This window comes from Pituophis catenifer, unplaced genomic scaffold (assembly GCF_029215685.1).
Source record: "Pituophis catenifer annectens isolate HBS135680 unplaced genomic scaffold, rPitCat1.0.hap2 SCAF_6, whole genome shotgun sequence".
NCBI classification, from domain to species: Eukaryota; Metazoa; Chordata; class Lepidosauria; order Squamata; family Colubridae; genus Pituophis; species Pituophis catenifer.
Genome location: NW_027256886.1, coordinates 91,071,661 through 91,091,678, shown reverse-complemented (window position 1 = coordinate 91,091,678; position 20,018 = coordinate 91,071,661). Strand labels below are relative to the sequence as shown.

The following is a 20,018-nucleotide window of genomic DNA, read 5'->3' as shown; positions in this document are numbered from 1 at the left end:
TCTTCCTTGATGATGGTAAACCTGGAAGAGAAGAGACTAGAACAAAACTTCACACACTTTCTGACACCTCCAGATTTCCCAAGTAAGAGGAGAAATTCTGGGATCAGTTACAGCAGGGCTGGGCGACTTTACGACCTGTGGACTTCAGTTCCCACAATTTCTGAGCCAGCATTCTGGGAGTTGGAAGTCCACAGGTTGTAAAAGGACCATAGTTGCCCATCCCTGAGTTACAGGAAACACTTGTGGAAGAAGAAAATTAGCAAGAAGCTTCCCAGCAGAGTGATGGAAAACTGATACAAACACCCATGTCTGCTGAGAAGAGTCCTTATTCTTTGGAGCTCCAGAACAGGTTCCATGACAGTCCATTGACAATCTTCCTGGATCCCCAGTAAATAAATAAATAAATAATTTTATTTCTATACCTTCTCCCGAAGGACTCAGGGCGGTGTGCAGCCTATTAAAAAACACAAAGACAGACATCAGTTAAAAATAATTAAAATTATTACATAATTCGGCTGAAATTTAAAACCCCAAAAATTTAAAACCCAATTTAAAAATCATTAAATTGATAGCCCGGCTTGGTGGAACAGCAGAGTCTTGAGGGCACAGCGAAATACACGGAGGTCGGAGATCTTTCACATTTCCGGGGCAGTTCATTCCAAAGAGCAGGGGCTCCCACAGAGAAGGCCCTCCCCCTGGGTGTCGCCAGCCAACATAACTTCGCAGATGGCACCCTGAGGAGTCCCTCTCTGTGGGAGCGAACTGGCCGATGGGAAGCTGTATGTGGCAGAAGTTGGTCTCGAAGGCACCCGCTTTAAAGGTGGTAACCAACACCTTGAATTCCACCCGGAAGACCACTGGGAGCCAGTGCAGCTCGCGCAGGAGGGGTGTCACGTGGGCACAGCGGGTTGCGCCCATAACCACCCGCGCGGCTGCATTCTGGACCAGCTTGAGACTCCAAGTGCTCTTCAAGGGGAGCCCCATGTAGAGGTGGTATTCAGCCGGTTCGGACCGGTTTGCCCAAACCGGTAGCAGAAATCACGGGTGGGCCTGCCCACACGCCTTGGCTCTATGCCGTCCTATTTAGGCACGTTTTTGAGGCCGGACGCATGCATGGAAAGCGCATGCGTGCTTGCGAACCAGGCACGTGCGCACATGGCGAACCTGTAGCAACATAATGTGCAACTCACCACTGATCCCCAGATAAAGAGCAGCTACAAAAGCCTTTGAAAAAACCTTCCCGGCACCACAAAAGGAAGGATTCTTGCTTTTATTTGGAAGTGATGGGACGAAAGCAGGTGAAGAAATAATCTGTCAAGGGAAGTATGTTACATCAGGATGTAATGTAAATATTCCTAACATTTTACTTTCCCTGACCATTAATCTTTTCTGCTTAGGCAGAGAAGGAACAAATGAAATAGTCGGGACACGGCCTTGAAAACACTGCAAGAGACCTGGGCAAGAAGTGCAGGAACTGGAAGCCCGGATGGCATTTTCATTAGGCCTTCCTGTTGAAGGATGTGACCCAAGAGAGAGGGAATATTGGAAGTGAACAGCTGGCTACACAGATGGTGCCAATGGGAGGAGGTTAGACTCTTCAGCAATGGAGCACATCTTTTCAGATGAGTGGCTTCGGGCAAGGGAAGAGCTGCATTTCACAGGAACTGGGAAGAAGCTGGCTAGGGAATTCTGGGAGTTGAAGTCCGCCAGGCTTAAAGTTGCCAAGGTTGGAGACCCCTGGTTTAGAAGGCGCCTTGCAAAGCTGATCATAAAACCTGTGACTAAATATGGTGGGGGAGGGAGAAGACAGCCCAGAAATTAGTGTGTCACCAAATACTGAAACTGGGAGGGCCGTGTGGTGGCAGCTCATAATGAGCGGATGATTACAGGAATAAATGAATCAAGTTTTATGATCCAAAGGTGGTTGTGTGTCTATGCAAATGCAGAATATGGAGCAATAAGAGGAAGCACTAGAAATCTGAACGCAGGAAGGCAAATAATGTATGATCCAGTAAACCTGGCTGAAACTGATGGGATAAAAATTGTGGAATGCACAGATGACCAAGGAGTATGATTTGATCAAAAGGAATAGTCCACGTGAAAGGGGTGAAATGCGGGCATTTTAAGGGAGGGAAATGCACACAGGTGTTCAGACCCAAGAACTGAGTACGAGGGTCTCTTTGCATAATGATACTGGATTTCCTCTAATTCTCTTAAATAAGCCTTATTGTGCTGCTTTTTTGAGTTGTTCTATGCTGTGGCTGGTGTCAGCTTTGATAGTGTTTATAGTGCTTATTTGGATGTTACCCCTATTTCTTCTGGCTTATCTCTGCAACGTTTTCCTATCCTCTGTTGCATTTCATTTTCTGTCTTCTTTGAGATATTCTCAACAAATCAGCAAATAGCCATTCCATTCCTTTTTTTTGAGTTTTGTACTACAGGATGCTTTTCTTTAGTTAAGAATTGCAGGCCATAAGTCTTCAAGTGTCCTATCAAATTTGAATTTTCTTCGTAGACGTTCCTTTCCTGTTTCATGTGGTACAGTACTCCAAGACCAACATTTCTTAATATTCCAGTTGCTGTTTTACTTCCAACTTCACAAGGTTTCTGTAATCAGCACGATGTCCTTTTGGATGTTGTATTAAGAAGGTGTTTTGGGTCACCATAGAACAATTCAACTTCTGCTTCCTATGCACTTGTGATCGGAACATAGACTCGGATCACTTTGGGTTCTGTCATTTGGGAGGTGGAAGTTGTGTATGGTCTTGACACCTGATTGTTAAGAACAGTCGTTATTCCATGTGTTCTATACTACTCTTGCCCCTAGAACAGGAGTGTCAAACTAGATTTCTTCAAGGGCTGAATCAACATTTTACTTCTCCGCAGGCCAACTGGGGGGGGGGGTACGGGGGGAACATGGGATGGACACCTCCTGCAGAACCCTGCTGGCCAAAATGGAGTGGGGAGGTGCACGCAGCCCCCTCTGCCCCGTTTTCAGCCTGAACGGCTTCCTGCAGCACTCTGCTGGTCAAAAACGGGCCACGCAGAGGCCGCATGAGGCCTCTGCATGGTCTCTTTTGGCCGGCAGAGGCACTGTGGGATGGTCCTTTGATATTTCCTGGCCAGCCCCACGGGCCAGATTTAAGCACCCCGTGGCCTGCGGGCCTTGAGTTTGACATCCCAGCCGTAGAAAATCTGATATAGAAAACCTGATGCAGTTAGTCAGCTTCAGATGCTGTTTCTCACAATGGTGATGTCAAGTCTTCCATATTTCTTCTCTGATAGCATCACGTTTGCTTTTTTTTTTTTTTTAATTTGATTTATATGCCGCCCTTCTCCGGAGACTCAGGGCGGCTTACAATGCGTTAAGCAATAGCCTTCATTCTTTTGTATATTTTATACAAAGTCAGCTTATTGCCCCCACAAACTGGGTCCTCATTTCACCTACCTTAGAAAGGATGGAAGGCTGAGTCAACCTTGAGCCTTGGAGAGATTCGAACCAGCAGAAATTGCAGGCAGCTGTGTTAATAACAGGGTGCACTAAACCCCTGTACTATCAAGGCTGCTTTGATTCATGGTCTGATATTCCACACATCACTGCCCTTTTGACTTTAATCGGTCCACATCCTAAGGCTACTTCTCCTCTGCCCTTTCCTAGTAGGACATCTTCTAACTCAGAGGCCTCATCTTTCGGTATCTGGTTAACATTGCTCTGCACTTGTGAATGAGTGCCCGGTTTTCAGATCCAGCAGTAGAGCTCAGCTTTGTGGGGTGGTGCAGGCTCCTTCATTACTCCTGCAGTTAATGCCGCCATTACACTACAGCAATTAAATTAATTTTTTTGGCAAGTAACGTATTGCAATCACATCTTGGCTTTACAATAGATATCTTTTCCAGTATGTGCATATTTTCAATAAGGGTGTCCTGTTGTCTGAGGAGATGAAACAAATTTGGCATTCAGACAAGTGCACTCCTTTTTATTACGTTATTCATTTAGTATAAACAATGTTGATTACATAGAATGTACTTTGTGATATATTTTGAAACCAAAGCCTTAGTTTCGTGATATATTTAACCAGAAGAATGTGGCAACACAGAAATATAACCACTGTTTTTATTTATAGCCCTGTTTGACTTATCTAAAATTAAGCTTTGGATCCATTGTTTCTTTACTTAAATTGTTGTATATTCTAACATAATTTATCTGTGATAAGCTATCCTAATTAAAGTTGGAGAATCTACAACATTGTTCCAATTATGTACTAATCAGTTATACGCTAATTTAATTCTACTTAGCTACAGTACATCATTAATCAAGTTCAGGCTTAGGATGACAGATTTAGTACATTAACTAGCTGGGAATATTCAAATAAGGAAAATAAAATTGATTGTAATGCAGTTGAGATTAAATAATTCAACATCACAGTGTGCCAAATAATAAGTGCCATTCTTCATCTAAAAAGTACAAGTGGTCCTTATGAATTATTTGGAAATTAGCAGTATGAAGTGAAATACATGAAAGCGTATGTTGAAATAGCTATTGTAGTTGTGAATATTTAGTTGTGGAAGTGTTATTAATTGTAAAGGTAAAGGTTTCTCCGGTCCAGTTGTGTCCGACTCTTAAGGCATGGTGCTCATCTCAGTTTCTTAGCCAAGAAAGCCAATACAATCTGTCTTAAAGACTCTTTTGTATGCTTGCATGGTTCCTCTTAGGAGGAAGTTAAGACCCAATAGAGTAATTACAATGGATAATAGCTAGTATTCTGACAACAGTTTCTCCGTTTAGTATTACTAAATTCAGGAGTATAGGAAATAAGGGAGGACAGGATGAGAGCATAATTTAAGAGTGCCAAGTTGAATGAAAGAGCTCTGGATTTGGCCTCGCTGTATAGTACAGGGGTTGCATTACTGCAATTGTGGCGGCAGATGGAGGTGCTGTCCAGGGTTTAAGCAAAGCAGCTGGAGGTTGCGTAAACACATGGCAAATCTGGGAATGGGAAGGCTGCCTCCTTTCTTAGTCTTTACCCTTGTACTGAGTTGGGTGGCGCATCGCAGGAAGATAAGACCTGGCTGGATGATCCAAGCCCAGTTCCATGCCGTTTACAGAAAGGGGGGGTGGGGGCTGCAAGGACACGGGAAAGAATTGCCTAGAGGATCCAAGCCACTCTTAACCAAAGAAAATGTTGGGAGAATAAAAAAGCAGAAACTGCCTGTTTCTCTGTTGATTGGTTGGTTAAAACATGCAAATCTAAGAGAAAGGAATAGTGTTATAATTTCTCTAATTTAATCGAGGCACCTATGGGATAACCATGACCTAGATGACTGAAAATCTCTACAGACTTTTAGCTATGCAATTTGGGATGAACCAGCCTTTGAATGGAGTAGGAATGGATTTCCAGAGTAAAAAATTGCAGACTACAGGAACCAGGAGCACCATTCAGATGACCCCGAAGACACAGGTAAACCTCCAAGTGCTTCAGTGACCCTCTAAAAGGATGCAAATGACCAGCTGTCTGCAAGGAATATAAATCCTTCCATTCTCCACTATCCAGTCAGAGCTGAAGAAGCTTCTTGGATGAGAAGCGAAATGTCTTCAAAGAAAAAACAAGAAAGTCCAGTTGCCTCCTGAAAAAGCACCTTTGGGACAATCAAGGCTTCAGCAATGGAAGGATATTGAAATCCATCATTCCCTCTATCTATGCATAGATAGAATTTGATTTGATGTGTAATTTTTTTGACATCAAAGATCGGTCTAGGTAGAGCCAAGTCATGGTGGAAAGGAGCATCATTGGACCCAGGCGGTGACAAGTGGCCACTCAGCCAACGTTTGTAGGGACTTTGATTCAGATTGGCTGACAAAATGCTGTTAAGAGGTTTAAAGGATACAAATAGACTTTTACCCAAATGTAAGAGTGTATGCACTTAGTGATTAAAACGCTTGGACTTGTTGACCGGAAGGTTGGCAGTTCGAGACTCAAGCACCCTGTGACAGGATGAGCTTCCGTTATTTGCCCAAGTTCCTGCGCACCTAGCAGTTTGAAAGCATGCAAGTGAGAGTAGATGGATAAGTACCACTTCTGTGGGAGGGTAACAGCCTTCCGTGTGCCTCAGTGTATATAGTCATGCACATGACCACGGAAGAGTCTTCAGACAACAGTGGTGCTCTTGGCTAAGAAACAGAGATGGGCAGCGCCCCCTAGAGTCAGGCACAACCGGACAGGGGAAACCTTTACCTTTAACTATATGTGTTTTTTCCCCCCTCCTTTTAATAATTGTATGAGCTCCAACATTGGAAGTGAAATACCAGGGCAAATCACATCTGCTGTTTTTTGCACAGACGTAATTAAGATGAATTAAGTCACATAGTGATGTTATGCACACACTTATAAAAACGATTCCATATTAATAAAACAAGAGTAACGCCTAGGATACAGCCAAGAAGCAGACAACCAAAGTTGAAATCAATTTAGTTGGAAATTAATTTACATTTCCCGTCAAAAGAGTTTAAAAATGGCTTTATGTGTTCATTTAACATGAAATTAACAGATGAGAACAAACAATAATAGATGTCAGTCTCATCTTTCCTCTCTGGGAAATTATAGCTTATTTCTTTCAGGATCCTTAAAAACATGGAATACTGTAAGGCATTTCTTCAAGTATTTGGGAGCCCAATGAAGTTTATAGCTGTATTTAACAGATTGATTGGTACACAGGCAGACAAATAAATAAATATTCTGGTTTTCCTCCAAAAGCTCAAAACAGGACAGAAAATTTATCCTCCATTTTATTTAAGCTCCCTCATTCATTCATTCATTCATTCATTCATTCATTCATTCATTCATTCATTCATTCTCAGACATTTTAAAATGTTCACATAAAACTTAATTCAAATAAAGAAATAAATAGCTATAACCTTTTCTTGTTACAAGGTATCCCTCACCATTCATTTGTTACAAATGAGGAAAGGCTAAATCCAATGTAATCATTAAAAACTGCTTCCTAATACCCCTTTAATTCAGAACACGTTGGAGCTGTTTGAACCTTTCTACATGAACCTTTCACTTAATGGATAAATGAAAGAATTAAAAAGAAATATATTAGAAACCGTTGCATTTGCGTGTTTGAATCTGGCTGGTTTTGGAACCATTTTTAATATTGCATGGATGCAATATTAAATACTTAATACAATCTTAATACTTAAGATCTTAAGTATTTTAAGTGAATAAAAATGAGTTAGAAGCTGCTGAGTATTTTAACGTGACTGAATTTTAAGATAGGGTGTTTTGCAAAGCCACAGTTGCACCAATGTTCAAGGCTTGTGTCTTCTCATGAATTTGGGGGACAAGCCCTCTCGGGAATCAGTGCTTGTAGGAATCTCCCTTCAGGGGGACTTCCCCTGGTAGATCTGCTGTGAGACTGGTGGAGATGGTCCTGAGAGAGAGAGAGAAAAAAAAAAAAAGAGATGTCTAGGTAAGAAAGGAGAAATAATAGTGATTCAAAGTTGGCATGTGGTACTGCTTCAATTAAGGTCATAACCAAGAAGATTGAGAAAGAGAGGAATTGGAGAATCCTTGGCAAGTGAGCATCCAAAGGGAGCAGAATGTCCCAAAACGATGGGACAGTTTTACCAGCTGGATAGTATTTTGCATCGTCTGAAATCGGATCTTGAGAAATGGGACAATCTTCACCTTACTCCCATTCTTCCAGTGGTGGTATTCGTTGCAAACTTTGCCTGACGTAGCAATAGCACGTAGGCTGATATACCGCTTCACAGTGCTTTACAGCCCTCTCTAAGCGGTTTACAGAGTCAGCTTATTGCCCCCAACAATCTGGCTCCTCATTTTACGCACCTCGGAAGGATGGAAGGCTGAGTCAATCTTGAGCTGGTGAGACCTGAACTGCCAAACTGCTGGCAGCCGGCAGTCAGCAGAAGTAGCCTGCAGTACTGCATTCCAACCACTGCGCCACCACGGCTCTGTGAAAACAGTTGCACTGTAGCTAAGTTTAGTTTTCTAAAAAGAAAATACCCTTGTTAAGGATATTGTTGTTGTGTTACCAACCAGCAGAGTGTAGAGCACAGAGAAACGTTGCTGAGAGCAATGAATAAGAGATGTGCAAACTGGTTTATCAAAAGTTTACTTTATAGTGAAAAAACAATCTCATAGTCTTTAAATCAATCCAAGTCTTTGCCAGTTAAATCAGTCCAGTGATACAGATATCTTCTTACCACACAAACAGTAGTTGGTTAGAATAACAAACTCACTCTGGTTCACAAACCACGATGGTAGCAGATCCATCAAACGATGATAGCACAATGATCGCAACTCCACACACTATGGTAGCTTATCATCAACTAAATACGTTACAGTACCTTTCTTAAATACGTTCACAACTAATTACAGCATGACTCAGCATTACAATGAATCAGCAGGAAAACTTTAAAGTCATATAATACATATTCAGATTAAAGTCACAGAACACAAATATTGCCTGGACAACTTGTTAGGCTTAAACCATATCCTAACAACCCTTTTCAAACATTCTACTGTAGGGGTGTTCCAACCTTGGGAACTTTTAAGACTTGTAGACTTCAACTCCAAGAATTCGCCAGCCAGCATGGGGAATTCTGGGAGCTGAAATGCACATGTCTTAAGGTTGCTGAGCTGGGAAACCCCTGCTCAACTACATATAGTAGACACTTCACAGAAAGCTTAGAATTAGGTTTTACTCCACTTTTCTTATCATCTGCACCTTGGATTAATCACAGCCTCCAGCTAGGACTCCAATTATCGCAATTCAATAGAAACCTCAAGTACCACATCTGATTGTGGGACTTTAGTTGACTAGCTGAACCATTAAAATGTTCACCAAAAATTTTCATGGTGTTCCATGACAGATAGCAAAAAAAAATAAAATAAAAAGATAGGCAATTGAGCCTTAAAAGAATTGTAAAAACTTTATTATTCCGATGCAGCATTTTTAAAAAAAGATGTGTCTAGGTAGCAGGGCAGTCAGGTGGTTTACTTCCGGTCCTAGAACCATCAAATACTGGCTGAATAGATGAATAAATAATTGCAAAAGTAAAAAGTTAACCTAAAGTCAAAGTATAAGCAGCACAGATGTGTCTTAAAAGGTCTGTCTTGAATAGCACAGGTTTCCAGGAAGAGATCTCAAAACAATGAACAAAGAAATAAAATGCCTCTTTTGATAACGATGCAGAGGGGGATCTTTAATTATCTTCTTGGGATTGCCTCCGTTGTAAGGAGAAGTTCCACATCTGAGTCTATAAGTAACCTCAAGCAGAGCATAACTAGAACAAGAATGTCTGATTTTCTTAATTTGTTTATTTAAGGATGTGTACGGCTGGCTGGTCAACTCACAGAAATGCAGCTGAATGACGTACCACAATAAGAGCAGTCAATAACAACAACAACAAAAACCCAACAATAGAAGCAAAATAGACATAACATATTCTACCTCCCAGGACTCAGGCCAGCTAACATTCCTGCCCCAAGGCCAAATTTTTAAAGCTTTCCTGAAGGCCAAGAGAGTTGGGGCCATTAATGCCTCCTTAACGATGGGATATGGCAGGTCCTTCACTATAGCCTTAAAAAAACAAGCTGTGTTGACTCAGATGCTCAGTCCAGTACAGTACTCCTTGACTTAAAACCATTCATTTAGTGACTTTTTGAAGTCACAACACTGACGGTTGCAACAACCCCATGGTCACCTGATCAAAATTCAAGAACTGGTTCATTCTTATGACCGTTGTTGTCTTCCAAGGTCATGTGATCCAAGCAAAGTCAATGGGGGAAGCCAGATTCACTTTACACCTATAAAGTGCAGTGATTTACCGCAGTGATTCACTTAACCACTATGGCAAGAAATGTAACATGGAGACGTTAACAAATGTATCGCTTATCAGTGGAAATGTTGGGCTCAGTTGTGGTTGTAAGTTGAGGACTAACTGTATTTTTCTCATGATGGCATGCTTATGGGATGGACAACTGCCTTTCCCATTTATGTTCTCCTGTAATTAATACACTTACACTGTACACTAATACACTTATTGCCTTCATTATTGGATTCCATTAAGTCCAATGCCTTCTGTTTGTTTATTTATTTAGGAAAATTTATAATTGGACAGAGAGGTGCAGTCTAAGACTCTCAATTAAATGCTCTAAGATTCTCAATTAAATGCATTAAATCAGGGGTCTCCAACCTTGGCAACTTTAAGACTTGTGGACTTCAACTCCCAGAATTCTGGGAGTTGAAGTCCACAAGTCTTAAAGTTGCCAAGGTTGGAGAGCCCTGTATTAAATGGTACAGATGAAGAGTGTTCATCCACCACACTCTGGAATAGCATCCACCCCAAAAATACATATAGCTGCCAGTCTCCTGGGGTTCATGAAACCTCTTAAGGCCTGTCTCTGTTCCCATACCCGGGGTGAGGGAGTTTTGTGAAGCCTTTGTTGTCTTTTCTTGATCGTGCAGCTATTTTTTGTAGCAAAGGCTTTCATGTTTTGCTATCATGTTTTTAACTCTTTTAGTTTTGTGATGGGGTGTTGTGAGCCACGAGAATCTTTCGGAGTGGGCAGCTGCCATAAATTGTATAAAAAATAATAAGTAATTTCGATAAGCAATTCGTTGGCTTGAAAATTCACTCAAAAGGCGAGCCGTGAAAAAGCAGTCCTTATGGACTAGTGGTGGTAGTTCTCTCACTTGGTCTGTTGTGGCCCGCCAGCGGCCAGCAGAGCTGGCAGCAGATTCAGACAGTGAGGAGGTTGGGGAGACACATGGGCCAGTCCTGGAGTCTGGGGAAGGCTCGGACGAGGGCTCTGAGTCAGAGGCAGAGAGAGGGCCAAGGCCATCCGGTAGCTATGTGCTGCCTCCAGAGTCTGACATCAGCGAGACAGAAGAACAGTGGGAGCAATTAACACTTAAGAAAACAGGGTCGACTTGGGAGTAAGGCTTGGAGATGATTGGCCCCTCCCATAAGTTATAAAAGAGGAGCGAACAGGGCATGAGCTTTTGCAGGAAGTAATTAGTTCATCTGGTCAGTTAAAGCTTTGGAAAGTTCTCTTTGACTCTGTGCTAAGTTTGGCCTTGCCCTGCATTTGGCAATTAGTTCTCTGGCAGCATTCCAAGGGAGATAAGGTGAGTGTTTGTAAACATTCCCCTGAAAGACTGTTTGAGAAGCCTTTCGGACTGTGAATGACAATAATTCACAGCCTTATGAATAAAAGAGGTTTGCTGGGACTACAATAGTGTTGTATACTTTCTAAGGAAGCCTAGGTCAGGACATGGTCCTTCTCAATATCCTTACTCAGTTTTTTTTTTAACCACAACCATCCCTGTATATAACCTTTCTCTTCTAAACAGATCTCTTTCATTCCATATAAAATCCAAACCCTTCCCATTCTAGTTTTGGAGTAAGAGTGAAAGGAACTCGGAAATTCATGGTTGAACATCCCTGTGTTTGCCCATTTCTCCAAGTCTTTCATCCTAATTCCAAAGAGCTTTAAAAATGTGTGTTGCTTTCTTTATGTCTTCACTTTTTCCTAGTATTGTTGCAGTGGGCATTTGAATTTCAGACCTACATACCGAATGCAATCCAGAGGATAATATATTTGATAAAGAGGCAATATTTGACGGATAATCCCATTGGACACTTTTATTCAAGTGCTTAATGTTTGGCAGATGTAAGAGGTAGTTCTCACACAGTCTGAGAAAGACATGAAAGTAGATCTGATCATTGTCAAAACAAGGGACAGATGGAAATTGGGTCTCCAGTCTGAAAGAGAGGCAAGGCAAGAGAAAACATTGGGGAAACGTTTAAATCTTGGTTTTGCATTTGGGGCTTATGTTTGAAATACAGCAGTCGCTGGAACTCTTTCATAATGTCTTTGTAGTTGTTTTTTGGTAACAATAAAAGTTACAATAAAAGGTCAGGTGGCATCACGTCTGGCAGCGTCATTCATCAGGAATGTAGGGCAGTTGGTCAGCCATCCCCTTTGAAGATCCACTTTCGTTTCTTATGAAGACACGTCCTACAAGGAAAAAAAAACACCTCCTGCATCTTCCCACCCTTTGCCCCATAACTACTCCCTCCCCCGTTTCTTATGGCAGCTGAAGCAGGCAAAGCTGAGGCTGACAGTACTGATCAGAAGCTTCTGGGTTCTTATGTGCCCATTAATTGTTCCCAATTCAACCTGCTGTGGGTCAGGCCCCTAATAGCACACCTCTTGAAAGGGTCATCTTATTGGTTTGATTTAGCATTTCCTATAGGTATTGATTGATGTAGGACAGTGATGGTTAACCTTTTTGGTGCCCAAAGCACGCTTGTGAATGCATGCACCTGCCCGGACCCCCAAAATGCAATGTGAGCACCCTCCATGAATGCGAGCACCCCGCTCACGCATGCACGTCCCCCGCGCATGCGCCCTGCCCTCCTACACCCTGTTTTGGCTTCCAGGTTGGTGTAGGAGGCTTTCTAGGCCCAAAATGGGGAGTGGGGGGCACACGTGCGTAAACCCCCAAAATGCAATGTGAGCGCCCCCACGCATGCGCCCCGCCCCCTACGCATACATGCGTGCATCCCTGCATGTGCCCCATGCATGTTCAGCAGAGCCCCAAAGACCAGCTGGCCAGTGGGAGGCACGCATGCATGCGTGGTGGACCTGGGCTGGAGCGACAGCTAGTGTGCCAGACGACATGGCTCCACATGCCACTTCGGTCACGCGCAGTGCCATAGGTTTGCCATCACGGATGTAGGAGAAGGAATGACAGAACCTGAGGGCAGAGACAAAAGAGGAAGCAGCATTGTGTCTCTACATAGCTACACATGGACTAAGTGTGACCTTCTTGAATTCGGTTGACCTTTATCTAGCATCAAAATAGTGCTGACTGTTAGCTGAATAGATTCCTCTGCATAAGCACAAGTAATAATAAATCAGTTTAATTGGAACTTCACATGCGGGTTTCATCCGTGACACTAATCAACTGAACTCACTCAAAACTTTTCAATGGGATTTGAGAGGGGTTTAATTTAGCCCATTTGTGGCTACATAGAGATTCTCTGCTGATTCCTCTTTTGACCCTGCTTCCAGAATCTGCCACTCCTCCTCTTATATTGATTGATTTGATGTGATTTGATTTCTATAGCCGCCCATCTCAGCCAAGTGATTCTGAGAGGCTTACAATTATAAAAACATAAAACAGTTAAAACCATTTAAAACAATGAAACTATAAAAACTTCCAAAAGAATAAATAGGTGCAGCAGCCAAGATAGTGAACTGAAACAGGTTTTGAGAAGCAAATAACGATGAATTAATTTCTTATTCCTACCTCAAACGTGGCCTTCAGACTAACCCAGACTGTTCTCAAATTTCAGGTTTCAGGCAGGATAATTCAAAATCAGCATGTAGAGAGACAGATAGCAAAAGCGTACAAGGAAGATTGGCTGGCTAAACAGAGAGGCTGAAATCCGGCAGTTTACCAGAGATAACTGGTCTGCTAATTCAGTCTCTGTGCATGAAGAGATTGCCTTTTACTTCTTTTTCTTCTTTTTTCCCAATATTCTGTTTTGTCGCCATCAAAGACAAGCCAAGAAAATCATTAACCAAGACCATGGCTATGAAGTTCTACATCAGCTATTCCGTATATGATTGGAATTCCCCTAGAACGCTAAGTGCTTTTATCTGGGAGCACGGCTTATGAACCCCAAGGTTTTGAACAGCTATTAATTACATAATTTTGCCAGTAATGAAATGAGTGGAAATTAGGCAATTAAACAACCGTCTTTCCCCTTGCCCTTGATAATAATAAGTGTGACTTACAACCAGCCACATTTAGAAGATGAGTGCATGAAGAGTCAAGTATATACTACAGATTTCAAAGTTCATATGTTTTTATAGAAGGAAAATGGCAACTCCATATAGAAGTATTTATTATTTGCAAAATAAAATTACCTCAAACTAGTGCTTTATTTTCCAAAACCACTTCTTCTAAACAAATAGCAACTAAATCAGAAGTCACTAATTCTAAACAGATTCCACATTATGAAGAACAGATGTTTATATATGAAAGAGACAATTTGCCTGTGCATTTTCGAAGATTCATAGCTTTGAAATATTTTACCACAAACGTTAGAGGTTGAAAAAAAAATGGACTTAAATGTCAGTTTAATAGATGCTAAAAGAACATTTTCCACATATGTTTACATTTAAACAGTATTGGAACAAGATGTAAAAAAAGTAACTCAGGCACAAAAGTAAGGTTAAAACATTAGCTCTGTGATTTAAAGACTTTATTTTCTTTTTAGTAAAGTCAGCAAGCTTTATCCATTTTTTTTTTTTAAAAAATCTCAACTTTAAAAGCCACTTTTTTGCTATTACCTGAAAGTTCCTCGAATGCTGTGTAAAATTTCTGAAATAAATAAGTTGGGAGATTCTAACATTAAATGTTTGACAGTAAGAGGTCTAAAATAAATATTTGTCAGTGGTAGATATTTAAGTCAGATTTCTGTATATTTTTCTGAATTTAAAGACGTTTTAAATGATTCTTATTTACCAAGCAGATATGGAAATCAGAGAACATTGTTTACTGATACTATTTCATGCTTTTTCAAACATTTATTTTGATAACCCACTTTCCTCTCTCAAGATAAGCGCAGCATATAACATTCCCCCTTGCTGTTAGGGAGATTGGTAATTCCCATCTCTTCCCCCCCCCCCCCAAAAAAAAAGAATTACAATCAGTTGTGTATTTTTGCTTAACCGAATGTGTCATTTAAAACTACTTTGTGCAAAAACGAAAAGTTCTGTAAAATATTGAAATAGACTCTGGACATGAAGTCTGGTTCCGTGGTAACTTTATGCCAGGCAATGCTTTTTTTAAATCCACCTCACCCCACTCAAAACTGGTTAGCCGTTTGAACAACAGGATTACATACCATAAGTACCAGTTTTCTGTTTTCAGGCCATTCAACATAGCAAAAAAATGCAGATTAAACTTTGGTTTAAAGTTTGGAAAAGATGTTAATCCACCACTATGCTTCTTTGCTCAAAGTCCTTGGATTATTGGGGAAAAAGAGATGTGATTGTGAGCTGAGCAAGTATATAAATTAATGAAAGAAATGAAGTTAAGAGACTCCTTTCTCTTACATTTCAAATTTGATAATTCACTCCTAAATTTAGCAGAATCATTGCAAAATCAAGATTTTATAATCGTGAGTAAAATGCTGGCCACCACTGTAGATGGAGGCTGAAAGCATTTACTGCATGATAGCTTTTAAAATCAAAACAACTTACATAAACTGAAATATACGATAATATGTTTAATACCCTGTTTCCCCAAAAATAAGACCTCCCCGGATAATAAGCCCAGTAGGGTTTTTGAGCGCATGCACTAAAATAAGCCCTCCCCAAAAATAAGCCCTCCCTGAAAATATTTAAGCACATGTGCAGCTGGTCCCCGCCATTTCCTTGGGTTAGGGTTAGGGAGGTGGAAATCAGGTAAGACGGCAAGAAGACTCCGTCTTGCTCCACGCGCCCCAAAATAATAAGACCTCCCCCCAAAATAAGGCCAAATCGCTTATTTCGGGGTTCAAAAAAATATAAGACAGGGTCTTTTTTTCGGGGAAACACGGTATATACTAAAAATAATTGAGATGCAGTATCTTGGCTCTAAGCATCATAGTCTCATAACTGAAATTAAACCTTCATATAACTTGTTAAAAAAATAGTTTCATTTCACGTAAGCAGAGCTGAAATTAATCTGGTTTCAGCTCTGCTTAGCTAAGGTGCTGATGGCACCTAACACTGTGGTGAAAGGCGGAGGGCTCAGGGTGAGGCTGGCTGGTTCTTCTAGTGCTATAGTACAGTTTTGTGTTACATCCTGTGTCAAGACTGACTTGTTAATCAGTGATGAGTATCTCTTGTTTTCAGTGGAACAACTGATGTTTTATTTTGAAGAGATGGTTTTGAAGGTGTATGATTATTTTTTTATACTCCCAGGGAAAGTTGTGGCTGCTTGAGTGCTGCTAAACTGCTGTGGTTTTATCACTGCTGGGCTGCTGTAGTCACATGATTCTCATTTTCAGCATTCTCTGACAGTTTCCCAGCCACTCATGCAATCCCTTTCTTTCTCCCACAGCTACATCTATAAGTAAACAGTAAACACCATTGTGGACAGCCGTGGATGCATGGCTGTCATTAGAAGAACATGTGACGGCCGTGGCCAGGGGGGGCATGGGGCCGTGGCCAGGGGGCTTTCTATCAGGTTTGCCTGATTCACCAGTTGCGTCCCTTTCTGGATCGGGACTCCTTGCGCACGATCACTCATGCCCTCGTCACTTCCTGCCTGGACTACTGTAATGCTCTCTACATGGGGCTCCCCTTGAAGAGCACCCGGAGGCTCCAACTGGTCCAGAATGCAGCCGCGTGGGTGATTGTGGGAGCGTCATGGCGCTCCCATGTAACACCTCTCCTGCGCGAGCTGCACTGGCTTCTGGTGGTCCTCCGGGTGCGATTCAAGGTGTTGGTGACCACCTTTAGAGCGCTCCATGGCTTAGGACCTGGGTACCTATGAGACCGCCTTCTGCCACCGAGAGCCTCCCACCGGCCAATACGCTCCCACAGAGAGGGGGCTCCTCAGGGTGCCGTCGGTCAAACAATGTCGACTGGCAGCCCCCAGGGGGAGAGCTTTCTCTGTGGAAGCACCTGCCCTCTGGAACGAACTCTCCCCGGAGATACGGAGGATTCCAGATTTATGTACTTTCCGCCAGGCCCTCAAGACTTTTTTATTTCAACAAGCCGGGCTGGCCTAACTTCTCCAATTGCTTAATTTTAATTTTAATTTTAAAAGGGGTATTTTAATTGTTAGGCCAAAATTGTTTAATTTTTGTATTCTGTGTGTTTACCTTTGGCTGTTCACCGCCCTGAGTCCTTCGGGAGAAGGGCAGTATATAAATTAAAATAAATAAAAATAAATAAAATAATATATTTGATAACTTATCTGTAAAAGACAGCACAGTTCACAAAGATTAAACAGGAATAACATTATGTTACAACCCATGCTTACTTCTACAGAGCAAAGAATTAAAAAAAAAACATTAGCAAGGTCAACATGTGTTTCGATTATTCAAAATGCTTCTCAATCTCTCGAAATGTGCCCAGCTAACTCTTCTTCCTCTCAATATAATCTTGCTAGTAGCAGCCATAATAGAAATTGTGCCTGCTGTTTAATTAGCTTTCTTCAAGTCTCCATGGCTTGAGGATTTTTTAAAAAAAATCCTAATAATCGGATATTGAAGATATAAAACAGTATGGAATTAAATTTCTGTTTTATTCTGAGCTCTGGAAAAAAAATCTGGAACATGGGCTGTTTTGTTCTACACTCAGAATTGTCTCCTATGAAGTTTGTCATTTTGGACAAAATATTTCAACTCACAATATGTTAGGGCCTGGTCTCAAGTGATCTCCTCGGACAAGTTAGAGAACCAAGACAAGCACAGGAGAATGACACCCTGCATTGTACACACAGGCAGTCCTCAATTTACGACCCCAACTGAGCCCAAAATGTCTGTTGCTAAGCGAGACAGCTGTTAAGTGAGTTTTGATCCAGTTTATGACTTTTCTTGCCATAGTTGTTAAGTGAATCTGGCTTCCCCATTGACTTCGCTTGTCAGAAAGTCACAAAAGGGGATCACATGAACCCCTAGGTTACTGCAACCGTCATAAATATGAACCTGTTGCCAAGCATCTGAATTTTGATCACATGACCGTACCGTAGTGGTCGTAAGTGTGAAAAGCGGTCATCACTTTTGCAGTGCCGTTGTAACTTCAAACGGTCACTAAACGAATAGTTCTAAGTTGAGAACTACCTCTGCTGTATTGTGATGCAATTCTCCTTTGTACAAAAGTTCTAAAACAAATTGTCTTTCACGATCGATTTAGAACTTATAGAAGAAAATGCAGATTTATTTTCTTTTTGGAACCAAATTTGCCTTGATCTAGGAATGATGGGGTGTTGGAGTGTTCAGGAATTGGGGTTGGTAAGCAGAAAGATCTAGAACAATTATTTGGAAGAGGAACGGGAACTTGGAGAAGACCAGGAAGTTGGTCTTCTGTTGGGAAGCAGTATTTTGACCAGAAAGATTGTCTTTTATTGACTTGGTTCTAGCTATTCTCAGCAAAAGAGAAGGACGGGCACATTCTCCCTCTTACACGCACACAGAAATTGGAGCTGAAAGTGTAGTGAATGGTCTCAAAATTTGGATTAAACAAAACCAGTAAGAAGCTTTCAAAACCTGATCAATTGGAAATAAAAATTGAAGCCACCCTTCCCACAGCCCTTGTGGGAAGAGCCCAAAGGGGGATTCCATAATCCTGAATCTCATTTGTAAAATGCTAAACTACTAAGTTTCAAGAAGATTTACATTAGCCTTAATTTGAGAGTTGCAATTTAGATCTGCTTATTAATGTTTTTGTAAAGATCTGCTTATTAATGTTTTGTAAAGGACATTTAAAAACCGATTAGCATGAACTCACAGAGAGGGTTTTTTTTTCCAAAAGGAGTGCAAACTTATTAAATATTGACTTTGCCATTTGTTTAGTCTGTTAAATTGCCTTATATTATGTTATCTGTTTGTTTAGATCTGATTAGTGCCCATAATCTCATATAAAGCAAGGCAAATTGAGCTATTAGAACTTGAGAGTATTTTAACTCTCTCAAATAACAGTAAAATTGATTGCCATTATGACTTCTCATTTCTCAGCCTTTTGACTAAAATCCAACATAGCACATGGAATTTTGGGAATCCTTCCTACTGTAATTTCAATTTTATATGTGCCAGGTTTCATGCTTCTATCCTAAAGGATATATTTTTTCTTCTGTAGTTTGGCCACTGCAATCATATATAAAAATGTTTTCTCATGGTTTCCTCTGTGGGTTGACCAAAATAGACAAATGGGGGGGGGGGAACTTTTCATAATGCTTGAACAGTTCCTGCTTTATCAACCTTGTCTCTTGCGAAAGCAAGTACCATGTTTCCCTGAAAATACGACCTACTCAGAAAGTAAGTCCTAGCTTGATTTTTACATGTGAGCCCAATTTAAGCCTACCCCCAACATAAACCCGGTGCGTTCCCATAGAGAGGGCCTACTCGGGGTGCCATCAGCCAGACAGTGTCGGCTGGGGACCCCTAGGGAGCGGGCCTTCTCTGTGGGCGCACCTACCCTCTGGAATCAGCTCCCTCTGGAGCTCCGGATGGCCCCCGACCTTCGCTCTTTCCGCCGCGAACTAAAAACGTGGTTATTTCGCCTGGCCGGCCTTGACTGATGCGGGTTTTAAAATGGATTTTAATTGATTTTAGGGATTTTATGTGTAACTTTTAACCCGGAGTTTTTGTTTTATTTTTCTGTTTTATTGTTGTGAGCCGCCCTGAGTCCTCTCAGAGAAAGGGCGGCATATAAGTCTAAATAAACAAACAAACAAACAAACAAAATAAATAAATAAATAAATAAGACCCCCACCCACTCCAAGGTGCACAGGTAAACATTAAGCTAGGGTGGGGATGGTGGAGCTGCCTTACTACTTACCTTCGGATAGTTGTAGCCAAGCCTCGCCCATTTCTTTTGCTGCATCCGGCAAGGCTTTCCTGAAGGCCTCTCTAGCTGATAACAGATGGATCCAGAGCTCTGTTATCGGTGGCAGAGGCCTTCAGAAAAGCCTTGCTGGCCATGCCGGATGAAGAAGTTCTTGAAGGCCTCTGATAACAAAAAAGAGGCTGGGGATGACATGAGCAAGTGGGATGAATCAGTGGATGACATTTACCTCCCTCACCGAAAATAACACCTGGTGCCTTTTTTTTGTGGCAAAAAAACCAAAACAAAACTCTGGGTCTTATTTTCGGGGAAATACGGTAATAGTCTATTGGAGTTAATTTCCTACTGAACCGTTGCTACACTGCTCAAAAAAATAAAGGGAACACAAGCAGAAGACATCTGAGATTTGAA

At 41.5% G+C, this 20,018-nt stretch overlaps 1 protein-coding gene across 3 annotated transcripts in view; it reads left to right on the top strand.

Moving 5' to 3' along the window:
• The window catches only part of ADK (adenosine kinase), a 261,824-nt gene that overhangs the window by 69,898 nt on the left and 171,908 nt on the right, over positions 1 to 20,018 (top strand). The gene's annotated exons all lie outside the window — the stretch shown is intronic.